This window comes from Anomaloglossus baeobatrachus, chromosome 8, assembly GCF_048569485.1.
Source record: "Anomaloglossus baeobatrachus isolate aAnoBae1 chromosome 8, aAnoBae1.hap1, whole genome shotgun sequence".
NCBI lineage: Eukaryota > Metazoa > Chordata > Amphibia > Anura > Aromobatidae > Anomaloglossus > Anomaloglossus baeobatrachus.
Genome location: NC_134360.1, coordinates 150,126,682 through 150,140,201, shown reverse-complemented (window position 1 = coordinate 150,140,201; position 13,520 = coordinate 150,126,682). Strand labels below are relative to the sequence as shown.

At 49.3% G+C, this 13,520-nt stretch overlaps 1 protein-coding gene across 1 annotated transcript in view; it reads right to left on the bottom strand.

The window, feature by feature from the left end:
* The window catches only part of CFH (complement factor H), a 1,163,637-nt gene that overhangs the window by 673,579 nt on the left and 476,538 nt on the right, over positions 1–13,520 (bottom strand). The gene's annotated exons all lie outside the window — the stretch shown is intronic.

Here is a 13,520-nt window from a genome sequence, read left to right as displayed (position 1 = left end):
CGGATCCGAGCGTCCCCGAGCATCCCCCCTCAGCTGAGGTCTGGCCCCCGCCCGCAACTTTAGCTAGTGGAATAAAGCCAGAATTCCAGAGTGAAACAACTGCCACTTCCACGGTGCTGGATGCTTCACAAACTGCAGTCTAGGAAGCAGGTGATGATGCCTCCTTCTCTCAACCTGCTTTTCTTCAGATGCAATCATCATCAACGACATCAGCTTCGATGTCCCAGTGTGGCGTTCAGTTGTCCATAAAACATACATTTCTGAATAATTTGAATAGAATTTCAATAGAGGGCCACTGGAGCCAGTGGTGTTGATGGAGGAGGAGGAGGGCAAGGCCAACATCCAAATGGCCACACTGGCAATAGTACTGTAAAGTGTTATCAAGTATGTATTCCAAGTTTCACACTAATGATATAGGGGATGCAGAAAACTATAAATGACTGCCATTCCTCCCCAATGTATGTTACAGGGCTCACCTGAGAGCCCTAAGAAGTCTGAGATTTGAGGACAGCCAGTGGCCCTTAGAGGGCCACTGGAGCCGGTGGTGCTGGTGGACGAGGAGGACAAGGTCAACATCCCAACGGGCACATTGTAGCTGACGTTTTAAAGTGCTGTCAAATATGTCCCAAAAAGGAGGTGTGAGACAGACACCAATATAATGTACAAGTTACAGCCCTTTCTAATCGAAAAAGAAGGAAAAATGTAAAAATCAAAACGTGTGAATATATGCTAAAGTGTTTTTTTTTGGAGACTGTGGCTTGATTTGACGTATTATTACAGTGATTAGGCACTAGAAACTGTTTCTTAGCAAATTCCCCTCTTTTACTTTGGTTTCAGAGCTGTTCTGGTGACTACGTAAATGCCGCGTGCTGCTCTGAGCATGTTATTCAAAGACACCAGAAATGCAGTCAGGCAACTTCTACAGGCTGTGCCCATACTGTTTCAGCCTTTTCCCGAATTCGCGAATAGTTTAATAGTTTGCCAGGTGATCCCAAGAAAAGGAAAACTGTATGTTCCACAAAATTAAGCAGGCTACAGTTTTCAAGTAAGATGGGAAAGAAAAAGGTTCTCTCTGGTGCCGAAAAGCATCAAATAGTGCAATGCCTTGGACAAGGGATGAAAACATTAGATATTTGACAAAAACTAAAGCGTGATAATCGTACTGTGAAGAGATTTGTGACTGATTCAGACCACATACGTGCTTGTGCTGATAAAGGCAGAATGAGGAAGTTTTCTGCCAGACAAGTTCATCAGATTAAGAGAGCAGCTGCTAAAAAGCCATTACAAACCAGTAAAAATAGATATTTGAAGCTGCTGGTGCCTCTGGAGTCCCTCGAACATCAAGGTGTAGGATCCTTCAAAGGCTTTCTGTGGTTTATAAACCTACTATTCGGCCACCCCTAACCAGTGCTCACAAGCAGAAACAGTTGCAGTGGGACCAGACATACATGAAGACTAATTTTCAAACAGTCTTGTCTACTTTAAGCCCACTTTACACGTTGCAATTAGTTGTACAATCGCATTTGCGATGTGACACGCCCAGGTTGCATACGGGATCTTATGAGATTGCACGTAGGTCGTTCATTTGCTGTCACACGTGCGTTAGTAGTCTATGTTAAATTGATCAATTTTGTGTGTGATCCTTTAGATCATGTGTTCTGTGACGTATGCATTGGGCACCTTTTTTTTTTTTTTATTTATTGACTTGCCAAGCGTGTGTAATGTGTAGGGATGCGTTTTTACTATGTCATCTGCCGTTCAGCTCTGCTACATGGCCGCTAACAGCAGACACAGACAGCCATGTAGCAGAGCTGAATGGCAGATGACAGCAGACACAGACAGAGCCGCACTGTCAGAATGAACTCGGGTGAACTTCACCCGACTTCACGGTCATGCTGCGGCTCTGTCTGTGTCGCGCCCTGATTAGCGGTCACCTGTGAAGGACTCACCAGTGACCGCTAATCTCCTAAGTTACTGAAGTTAGCAGCCCTCTCTCATACTCACCAATCCCCGATCACCGGCGCTGCACGGCGTTCACACTGCTCCGGCGGCTTTTACTGTTTTGAAAAAGCCGGCCGCCCATTAAACAATCTCGTATTCCCTGCTTTCCCCGCCCACCGGCGCCTATGATTGGTTGCAGTGAGACACGCCCCCATGCTGAGTGACAAGTGTCTCACTGCACCCAATCACAGCAGCCGGTGGGCGTGTCTATACTGTGCAGTGAAATAAATAATTAAATAATGAAAAAAAACGGCGTGCGGTTCCCCCCAATTTTAAAACCAGCCAGATAAAGCCATACGGCTGAAGGCTGGTATTCTCAGGATGGGGAGCTCCACGTTATGGGGAGCCCCCCAGCCTAACAATATCAGCCAACAGCCGCCCAGAATTGCCGCATACATTATATGCGACAGTTCCGGGACTGTACCCGGCTCTTCCCGATTTGCCCTGGTGCGTTGGCAAATCGGGGTAATAAGGAGTTAATGGCAGCCCATAGCTGCCAATAAGTCCTAGATTAATCATGTCAGGCATCTATGAGACACCCTCCATGATTAATCTGTAAATTACAGTAAATAAACACACACGCCCGAAAAAATCCTTTATTAGAAATAAAAAACACAAACATATACCCTGGTTCACCACTTTAATCTGCCCCAAAAAGCCCTCCATGTCCGGCGTACTCCAGGATGGTCCAGCGTCGCTTCTAGCGCTGCTGCATGGAGGTGACCGGAGCTGCAGCACACACCGCCGCTCCGGTCACCTCCACACAGCTAATGAACACAGCCGCGTGATCAGCTGAGCTGTCACTGAGGTTACCCGCTGTCACTGGATCCAGCGGTGGCCGCGGGTAACCTCAGTGACAGCTCAGCTGATCGCGCTACTCACCGCCGCTCCTATCACCTCCACGCAGCAACTGAGGTGAGTAGCGCGATCAGCTGAGCTGTCACTGAGGTTACCCGCGGCCACCGCTGGATCCAGTGACAGCGGGTAACCTCAGTGACAGCAGCTGATCGCGCGGCTGTCTTCATTACCTGCGTGGAGGTGACCGGAGCGGCGGTTTATTCTGCTGCTCCGGTCACCTCCATGTAGAAGCGCTGGAAGCGACACTGGACCATCCTGGAGTACGCCGGACATGGAGGGCTTTTTGGGGCTGATTAAAGTGGTGAACCAGGGTATATGTTTGTGTTTTTTATTTCTAATAAAGGATTTTTTCGGGCGTGTGTGTTTATTTACTGTAATTTACAGATTAATCATGGAGGGTGTCTCATAGACGCCTGACATGATTAATCTAGGACTTATTGGCAGCTATGGGCTGCCAATAACTCCTTATTACCCCGATTTGCCAACGCACCAGGGCAAATCTGGAAGAGCCGGGTACAGTCCCAGAACTGTCGCATATAATGTATGCGGCAATTCTGAGCGGCTGCTGGCTGATATTGTTAGGCTGGGGGGCTCCCCATAACGTGGAGCTCCCCATCCTGAGAATGCCAGCCTTCAGCCGTATGGCTTTATCAGGCTGGTTTTAAAATTGGGGGGGGCCGCACGCCGTTTTTTTTCATTATTTAATTATTTATTTCACTACACAGTATAGACACGCCCACCGGCTGCTGTGATTGGGTGCAGTGTGACACCTGTCACTCAGAGTGGGGGCGTGTCTCACTGTAACCAATCATAGGCGCCGGTGGGCGGGGAAAGCAGGGAATACGAGATTGTTTAATGGGCGGCCGGCTTTTTCAAAACAGTAAAAGCCGCCGGAGCAGTGTGAACGCCGTGCAGCGCCGGGGATCGGGGATCGGTGAGTATATGAGAGAGGGGGATAGACTGACATGGACAGAGAGTGAGGGACAGAGATAGTGACCGACTGACAGAGATTAGTGACTGACAGACATTGTGAGGCGCTTCAGAACGCAGCTTTTCAGCTGCGCTCTGAAGCGGACCTTTTCTAAGCTGCGGTGCAGAGCGCACACCTGCGCACATAGCCTCAGACATCAAAATCGTATGAGGGATGTCACACGTTACAATTCACTAGCTTCGTGCAACAAAACGCTCAATTCAAGACAAAGATACGATGTGTTTGCGATCAACGGTTTTGCGTTCAATCCTGATCGCACGTAGATGTCACACGCAGATACCTCACAAACGATGCCGGATGTGCGTCACTTACAACTTGACCCCAACGACGGATTGTGAGATATATTGAAGCGTGTGTAGCGGGCTTTAGAGTGTCGAGCAACCCTGGATGGTCCAGATGGACGGAGTAGTGGATGGTTGGTGGATGGCCACAATGTCCCAACAATGCTGCCACCTCAGCAAGGATGTGGAGGAGTTATGTTTTGGGCCGGACTCATGGAGAGACATCTGGTAGGACCCTTTAGGGTTCCTGAAGGTGTGAAAATTACCTCTGCAAACTAGTATACAGAGTTTCTGACCGACAACTTTCTTCCATGGTACAAAAAGCAGAAATGTACCTTCAGAAGCAAAATCATCTTCATGCATGACAATGCACCATCTCATGCTAGAAAGAATGCAGTGGCGTACATAGAAATCATGAGGCCCCATAGCAAAAGTCTGAATGCCCCCCCTCCCCCGAATAAAAAAAAAAAAATAAAATAAAATATTAACATAACAAACAGCATATATGTTACTGGCGGTGGGGACATACAAGTTACTGGGGAGCCAGTGGGGGGGCATACAAATTACTGGGGGTGCAAATACATATTATGAATTAATCTTTATCCTAGCCAGCCTATACATCTACCAGTCCAGTAAGTAGACTATTATCGGTTGTGGCTTCACCTGCAGAGCAGTCTAGGCAGTGCTGTGTGCCTGTGCTCCTGTCTTGTGACTGCGTGCTATGCACTGAACAGAGCAGTGCCTGACGGTCGATGGGCAGTGCAGGGCCTGATGCTCGCTGGGCAGCGCAGGGCCTGACGCTCGCTGGGCAAAGAAGGGCCTTACGCTCGCTGGGCAGCGCAGGGCAGGGCCTGACGCTCGCTGGGCAGCGCAGGGCCTGACGCTCGCTGGGCAGCGCAGGACCTGACGCTCGCTGGGCAGCGCAGGGCCTGACGCTCGCTGGGCGCAGCAGGGCCTGACGCTCGCTGGGCGCAGCAGGGCCTGACACTCGCTGAGTAATGCTGCGACAAAATAGTCATACAATTACCAAATAGCACATTATATAGTGTTACTGAACAGCACCCTCCATACCAAGACCAATAATACTACTATACATTGCAAAATAATGCCGCCACACCATGACCAAATATTATCACCATATAGAGTCTGAATACAACTACCATCCTGTTACTGAGCAAATCCCACTGTATAAACACCAGTGGGTTCACACCACAAATCCCAAAAAAATTTGCAGTATGTAAACTTGGCCTAAAATAGCGATATCCTCCTTCACCACCACACACAATATAAATTTTCAGATGTCTCTCCCATTAAATAGTAACGATTATGACCCTCTTTATAGCCTTAGGTACCATAATAAATCACTGCACAGCACAGGGATAACACACACACAGTGATGTCACAGTACAGGGTTAACACTAGAGATGAGTGAACCAGCCGTGGTTCGGCTCGAGTTCGGTTCGCCGAACGGAGGTCTCGTTCAAGTTCGGTTCGTCGAACGTTCGACGAACCAAACTCGAACCTATAGGATATAATGGGAGGCAATCACAAACACATAAAAATGCATGATAAATGTACACAAACAGTTAATAAACATTGCCATAACACTTACCGGTCCCCGCGATCCCTCCTGCACTCTGTCTCCTGCCGCAATTCCATCTGATGATCGCTGAATCCTCCCGATGACCAGCACTGCCAGCAGTGATGCAGGACCTATCGTGACGTCAAAATAGCCATGTGACCAGTCACGTGTCTATTATCTCATTGGCTACAGACTGGTCACATGACTATGACGCGTCATGTAGGACCTGCGAGTGCATCTCTCCGGTACACGGTGCACATTTGTGTATCGCCGTGTACCGGCGACATGCTCTAGCACACGGTCGACTCCCCGTTCCGTTAGGGACCGGCTGACACAGCCGGTCATTAACGGAGATCACCATTGCCATAGTAATGCAGTTAGCGGTGACGTCACCGCTAACCGCGGCTTCGGGAGCACCGTTGCTATGGTAACGCGTCTGTCAGCGTTACCGCTGACAGCCAGCAGCACTGATCACTCACGGAGTGAAGGCTGCACGCTGCTTCCCGTGCAGCCTTCACGGAGTGAAGGCTGCACGGGGAGAAGCAGTAGCGTCTTCCCCCATGCAGCAGTGATGAAGCAGAGCTGCATTTGTTGAACGAGAAAGACAGAAGACCGTGGATCGTGGAGGGCTGACAGGGGGTAATAAAGATGGAGTCTCTAATGTGTCTGTGTATTTATTTCTATTAAAGTATTTTTTCTCTGTGTGGTGTCTTTTTTTTAACCCTTTATTGGAGATTCTTAATGGCCGGGTCAAACGTGCCTGACATTAAGAATTTCTGGCTTAATACTAGCTAGTAAAACAAAGCTAGTATTAACTCATTATTACCCAACAAGCCACCCGGCTCCAGGGCTGTTGGAAGACTTGAATACAGGGCCAGATGATGGCGCTCCTATGAAAGCGCCATTTTCTGGGGCGGCTGCGGACTGCAATTAACAGCAGAGGCGCCCAGAAACCTCGGGCTAACCTGTGCCGCGGATTCCAATCCCCAGATGCCTAGTTGTACCTGGCTGGACACAAAAATGGGGCGAAGCCCACGTCATTTGTTTTTTTAATTATTTCATGAAATAAGTGAAATAATTCAAAAAAACGGGCTTCCCTATATTATTGGTTCCCAGCCGGGTACAAATAGGCAACTGGTGGTTGGACGCAGCCCATGGCTGCCTGCTGTACCTGGCTAGCATACAAAAATATGGCGAAGCCCACGTCATTTTTTTGGTGGGCAAAAAACTTCTGCATACAGTCCTGAATGGAGTATGCTGAGCCTTGTAGTTCTGCAGCTGCTGTCTGCTCTTTTCCATACAGACAGACAGCAGCTGCAGAACTACAAGGCTCAGCATACTCCATCCAGGACTGTATGCAGAAGTTTTTTGCCCCCTAAAAAAATTATGTGGGCTTCGCCATATTTTTGTATGCTAGCCAGGTACAGCAGGCAGTTACGGCTGCCCCCAACCCCCAGTTGCCTATTTGTACCCGGCTGGGAACCAAAAATAAACGGAAGCCCTTTTTTATTATTTCATGAATTTCATGAAATAATTAGAAAACAAATGACGTAGGCTTCGCCCCATTTTTGTGTCCAGCCAGGTACAACTAGGCAGCTGGGGATTGGAATCCGCAGCACAGGTTGGCCTGAGCTTTCTGGGCCCCACTGCTGCGAATTGCAGTCTGCAGCCGCCTCAGAAAATGGCACTTTCATAGAAGCGCCATCTTCTGGCGCTGTATCCAACTCTTCCAGCACCTGCCTGCAATACCTGGCTAGCATACAAAAATATGGCGAAGCTCACGTCCTTTTTTTGTAGTTTTTTGGCAAAAAAAATAAAAAATGCTTCCCTGGATTTTCCATTGCCAGTGAAGCTAACACCAAGCAGTGGGGGTTAGCAGCTAGTAGCTGCTTGGATTACCCTTAGCTAGCAATACAAAAAATGCAGCGGGAGCCCATATATATTTTTTTTAATTATTTATTTAAATAACTAAAAACTAAATGGGCTTCCCTGTATTTTGATTGCTGGACATCACAGTGCTGTAAAAATAAATCTTTAAAAAAAATGACATAGCGCTCCGCGGTATTTTTGATTCTCAGCGCAGATAAAGCAGACAGCTATGGGTTGCCACCTCCATCTGCCTGCTGTTACCTTGGTTGGCAATCAAAATACAGGGAAGCCCATTAATTTTTTCTATTTAAAAAATAGTTAAAAAAAAAATGACATTGGGTCCCCCCATTTTTGATAGCCAGCTAGGGTAAAGCAGACGGCTGTAGCCTGAAAACCACAGCTGGCAGCTTTACCGTGGTTGGGGATCCAATGTGGAGGTCCCCCCAGGCTCTTTTTTTTATAATTATTTTATAAATATTAATAATTACACAATAAAAGTAGGGTCCCCCCCAAATTGGATCACCAGCCAAGGTAAAGCGGACAGCTGTGGTCTGGTATTCTCAGGGTGGGAAGGTCCATAGTTATTGGGCCTTCACAGCCTAAAAATAGCAGGCCACAGGCACCCCAGACGTGGCACATCCACTAGATGCGCCAATCCTGGCGCTTCACCCCAGCTCATCCCGTGCCCTGGTGCAGTGGCAAACGGGGTAATAAATCGGGTTGATACTAGCAGTAAAGTCACCTGAGATCAAGCCCATCAGTTTGTGATGTCATAAACTGTCAGTACAAACAAAAAAAAAAATCGACAAAGAAATTTATTTGAAAAAACAGTCCCCAAAACATTTCCTCTTTCACCAATTTATTGTAAGAAAAAAAATAAAGGGGTCCCACGACGACTCTGGACCGTCTAGAATATGGGGGGGGAGACACTCAGGGAACGTATCCCCCATTTTCTAGGAGTGCGGACCCTTCATGTGAGGAGTGTGGGTGCAAAGCTGCATTGCCCTGCTCATGAGGTAAGGGCATGCCTAATCAGGAGAACTATTCTACATTTCCAAATATTGGTATTTGCTAGTGATGAGCGAGTACTAAAAAGCTCGGGTGCTCGAAGCTCGGGCCGAGCCTCCCAAGATACTCGTGTACTCGGGCCGAGCAACGAGTCCAATGTTATCCTATGGGAGAGCCGAGTATTTTTGTGAAATGACCCCCCGGCAGCATGGAGAAACCCTAAAAATGTCACAAAAGTCTCAGAAGAGTGCTCAAATGACATGGCAACAGCATGGGGAAGACCCCTTGAAGCATTTATCACTGAAAAGTCACAGCTGTGAACAATTTTGTCCGCGTTTTACGCCATTTTTACGGACTCACCAGAAAACCTTCCAAAATGACCCCAAAATGATTTTTCATGGCGGAAATGTTAAGGGTACATACCCAATAGTGAGATAGAGCTGGTGTATGTTACTTTTTGAGATTAATACATGAAAGATTTTACGTGAAAACATTGTGTGGCACTCCGATGTCCCTGAGAAGAGACGTACATGAAGGCCTCTGAGTCTAATGTGCCCATTTTGAGGAAGTGAGTCTTTGTAGTATTTTCCTTTGCCAGGGCAGTCCAAAATTGTGAGGTTCACCAATGCCCCTGCATACAGACGTGCATGAGGGCCTGTAAACCTGAAGTGCCCATTGGAAGGAAGTGGGTCTATTGTAGTATAGCCCTTAGGCAGGGCAGCCAAAAATTGGGAGGCTCCACGTTGTCCCTGGATAGAGACGTGCATGAGGGCCTGTAAACCTGAAGTGCCCATTGGAAGGAAGTGGGTCTATTGTAGTATAGCCCTTTGGCAGGGCAGCCAAAAATTGGGAGGCTCCACGTTGTCCCTGGGTAGAGACGTGCATGAGGGCCTGTAAACCTGAAGTGCCCATTGGAAGGAAGTGGGTCTATTGTAGTATAGCCCTTAGGCAGGGCAGCCAAAAATTGGGAGGCTCCACGTTGTCCCTGGGTAGAGACGTGCATGAGGGCCTGTAAACCTGAAGTGCCGATTGGAAGGAAGTGGGTCTATTGTAGTATAGCCCTTTGGCAGGGCAGCCAAAAATTGGGAGGCTCCACGTTGTCCCTGGGTAGAGACGTGCATGAGGGCCTGTAAACCTGAAGTGCCCATTGGAAGGAAGTGGGTCTATTGTAGTATAGCCCTTTGGCAGGGCAGCCAAAAATTGGGAGGCTCCACGTTGTCCCTGGATAGAGACGTGCATGAGGGCCTCAAAACATTAAGTGTCCATTGTCAGGAAGTGGGTGTATTATAGTATAGCCCTTAGGCAGGGCAGCCAAAAATTGGGAGGCTCCACGTTGTCCCTGGGTAGAGACGTGCATGAGGGCCTCAAAACATTGTTCCCATTGCAAAGGAGCGGGTCTCCTGTCGTTGTAATGTCCATTCTGCAAAGAATGGGCGAAAAAATTTACCACTGGGGGTATACCTGAAACAAAGGCCTAAGTATTGCAATTTGTAACGGTCATCATGGTGGCGCATGAGGAGAAGGAGGAGCAGTCCAGCGATTATCCAAAGTCCAGAAGTGTGTACCCATGGGTGAGTGGAGGTACATGGCAAACTTTAAATTCCGCTCTCATTTGCTGGTGGTGTGGTGAAGTCTGGCCCAATCCAACCCTTGTTCATCTTGATCAGAGTCAGCCTGTCAGCATTTTCAGTTGACAGGCGGGTGCGTTTATCTGTAATGATTCCACCTGCGGCACTAAAAACACGCTCTGACAAAACGCTAGCGGCAGGGCAGGCCAGGACTTCCAAGGCGTAGAGAGCCAATTCATGCCACGTGTCCAGCTTGGATACCCAATAATTGTAAGGCACAGAGGAATGTCGGAGTACAGTTGTTCGATCTGCAAGGTACTCCTTCAGCATCTGGGCAAACTTAGGATTTCTTGTGGCACTACCCCGCACCTCAGGGGCTGTGGTACGTGAGGGGCTGAGAAAACTGTCCCACATCTTAAAGACTGTTCCCCTACCTCTGGCGGATTGGACTTGTGCCTCTCTCGGCTGTACGCCTCGGTTGTCCACTGATTCCTGACCTATGCCGCTAGCGTTTTGTGAGGGGAATGCTTTGCCTACTTCCGTGACTATGGCCTTCCGGAACTGCTGCATTTTGGTTGACCTCTCCTCCACGGGAATAAGAGACAAAAAGTTCTCCTTGTAGCGTGGGTCTAACAGTGTTACCAACCAGTAATGATTGTCGGCCAAGATGTTCTTAACGCGAGGGTCACGAGACAGGCAGCTTACCATAAAGTCAGCCATGTGCGCCAGACTCTTAACAGCCAGGACTTCAGTAGCCTGACCAACAAGATGACTGAACATGCTGTCCTCCTCCTCCTCCTCCTCCTCCTCCTCCTCTACCCTGTCCTCTGGCCAGCCACGCTGAACCGAGGATATGACTGGTGTGCATGTCATATCCTCAATTTGGCCGGAGAGTTGCTCCATGTCTTCATCCTCCTCCTCGTCATAGTCCTCCACTGCACGTTGTGATGAGACGAGGCTGGGCTGTGTGTTATCACCCACACCCACTACTGTTTCTTGCTGCAACTCATCGCGCTCCGCCTGCAATGCATCATGTTTGTTTTTCAGCAGAGACCGTTTTAGAAGGCAGAGTAGCGGTATGGTGACGCTAATAATGGCGTCATCACCACTCACCATCTTGGTGGAGTCCTCAAAGTTTTGGAGGATGGTACATAGGTCGGACATCCATCTCCACTCCTCAGGTGTTATGTGTGGAATTTGAACCATTTCCCGACGGCTTAGGTGATGCAGGTACTCAACAACTGCCCTCTTCTGCTCACATATCCTGACCAACATGTGCAGAGTTGAATTCCAACGTGTGGGGACATCACACACCAGTCTGTGAGCCGGAAGATGCAAACTGCGCTGAAAGCCGGCAAGGCCGGCTGAAGCAGTAGGTGACTTTCGAAAATGTGCAGACAGGCGGCGAACTTTTACCAGCAGATCAGACAGCTCTGGGTATGACTTTAGAAACCGCTGAACCACGAGGTTGAGCACATGGGCCACGCATGGAACATGTGTCAGCTGGCCTCGCCTCAAAGCCGCCACCAGGTTCCGGCCATTGTCACACACGACCTTTCCTGGCTTTAGGTTCAGAGGTGTAAGCCAGTGATCTGCCTGCTGTTTCAGAGCTGTCCACAGCTCTTCTGCATTGTGGGGTTTGTCACCTATGCAGATTAGCTTCAGCACAGCCTGTTGCCGCTTCGCCGAGGCAGTGCTGCAGTGCTTCCAGCTTGGGACTGGTGTGGAGGGTACAGTGGATGAGGATGCGCAGGAGGAGGAGGAGGCTGAAGAGCATGACATTCCGGAGCTGTAGAGTGTAGGTGAAACACTGACTGAGGTAGGGCCTGCAAACCTTGGTGTGGGAAGGACGTGTTCCATCCCTCGCTCAGACTGGGTCCCAGCTTCCACAATATTAACCCAGTGTGCCGTCAACGAGATGTAGCGGCCTTGCCCACAAGCACTTGTCCACGTGTCTGTGGTTAGGTGGACCTTGGGTGAAACAGCGTTGTTCAGGGCACGTGTGATGTTTTGTGACACGTGGTTATGCAACGCGGGGACGGCACACCGGGAGAAATAGTGGCGGCTGGGGACCGAGTAACGTGGGACAGCTGCCGCCATCAGGTCACGGAATGCTTCTGTCTCCACCAGCCTAAAAGGCAACATTTCCAGCGCAAGCAGTCGCGAAATGTTAGCATTTAGAACTGTGGCATGTGGGGTGTTGGCAGTGTATTTGCGCCTGCGTTCAAAGGTTTGCTGAATGGATAACTGAACGCTGCGCTGGGACAAGGACGTGCTTGATGATGGTGTTCTTTCTGCGTAGGCAACTGCAGGTGCAGGAGTGGAGGAGGCTTGTTCGCAGGCAGCATGGACAGGGGATTGGCTCGCATGCACAACCAGCGAAGACGTAGCAGTGACATCAGCAAGCACTGCTCCTCGACTCTGTTGTACTTCCCACAAAGTCGGGTGCTTGGCTGACATGTGCCTGATCATGCTGGTGGTGGTCAGGCTGCTAGTTTTGGTACCCCTGCTGATGCTGGCACGGCAGGTGTTGCAAATGGCCTTTTTAGAATCATCTGGATCCAACTTAAAAAACTGCCAGACTCGGGAAGACCTAACATTTGTACAGGCACCTTGTGTCGTCGTGTTGTTCCGGGGAACAATTGCCTGACTTCTGCCTGGGGCCACCACCCTGCTTCTTACTGCCTGTTGTGATGCTACGCCTCCCTCCCCCTGTGCACTGCTGTCCTCGCTCTGCATATCCTCCTGCCAGGTTGGGTCAGTTACTGGATCATCCACCACGTCGTCTTCCTCTTCCGCACCCTGCTCCTCCTCCTGACTTCCTGACAATTGTGTCTCATCATCGTCCACCACTTGTTGAGACACGTTGCCAACTTCGTGAGAACGTGGCTGCTCAAATATTTGGCCATCTGTACAGACGATCTCCTCATGACCCACTTCAATATGAGCTGGCGAGAGGCCAGAATGTGTGAATGGAAACGTGAACAGCTCTTCCGAGTGTCCAAGTGTGGGATCATTAATGTCCGAGGAGGACGTGTACTCAGCCTGGTGGTAGGAAGGAGGATCAGGTTCAGAAATGTGCGGTGCAGTATCACGGCTACTGACACTTGACCGTGTGGCAGACAGAGTGTTTGTGGTGGTGCCAATCTGACTGGAAGCATTATCTGCTATCCAACTAACAACCTGTTGACACTGGTCTTGGTTCAAGAGTGGTGTACTGCTGCGGTCCCCAAGAATTTGGGACAGGACGTGCGAGCGACTAGATGTGTCCCTTTGTTGTGGCGAAATTAGAGCTTGCCCACGACCTCGGCCTCTGCCTGCACCACCATCACGTCCACTTCCTTGTTCCTTGCCAATGCCCT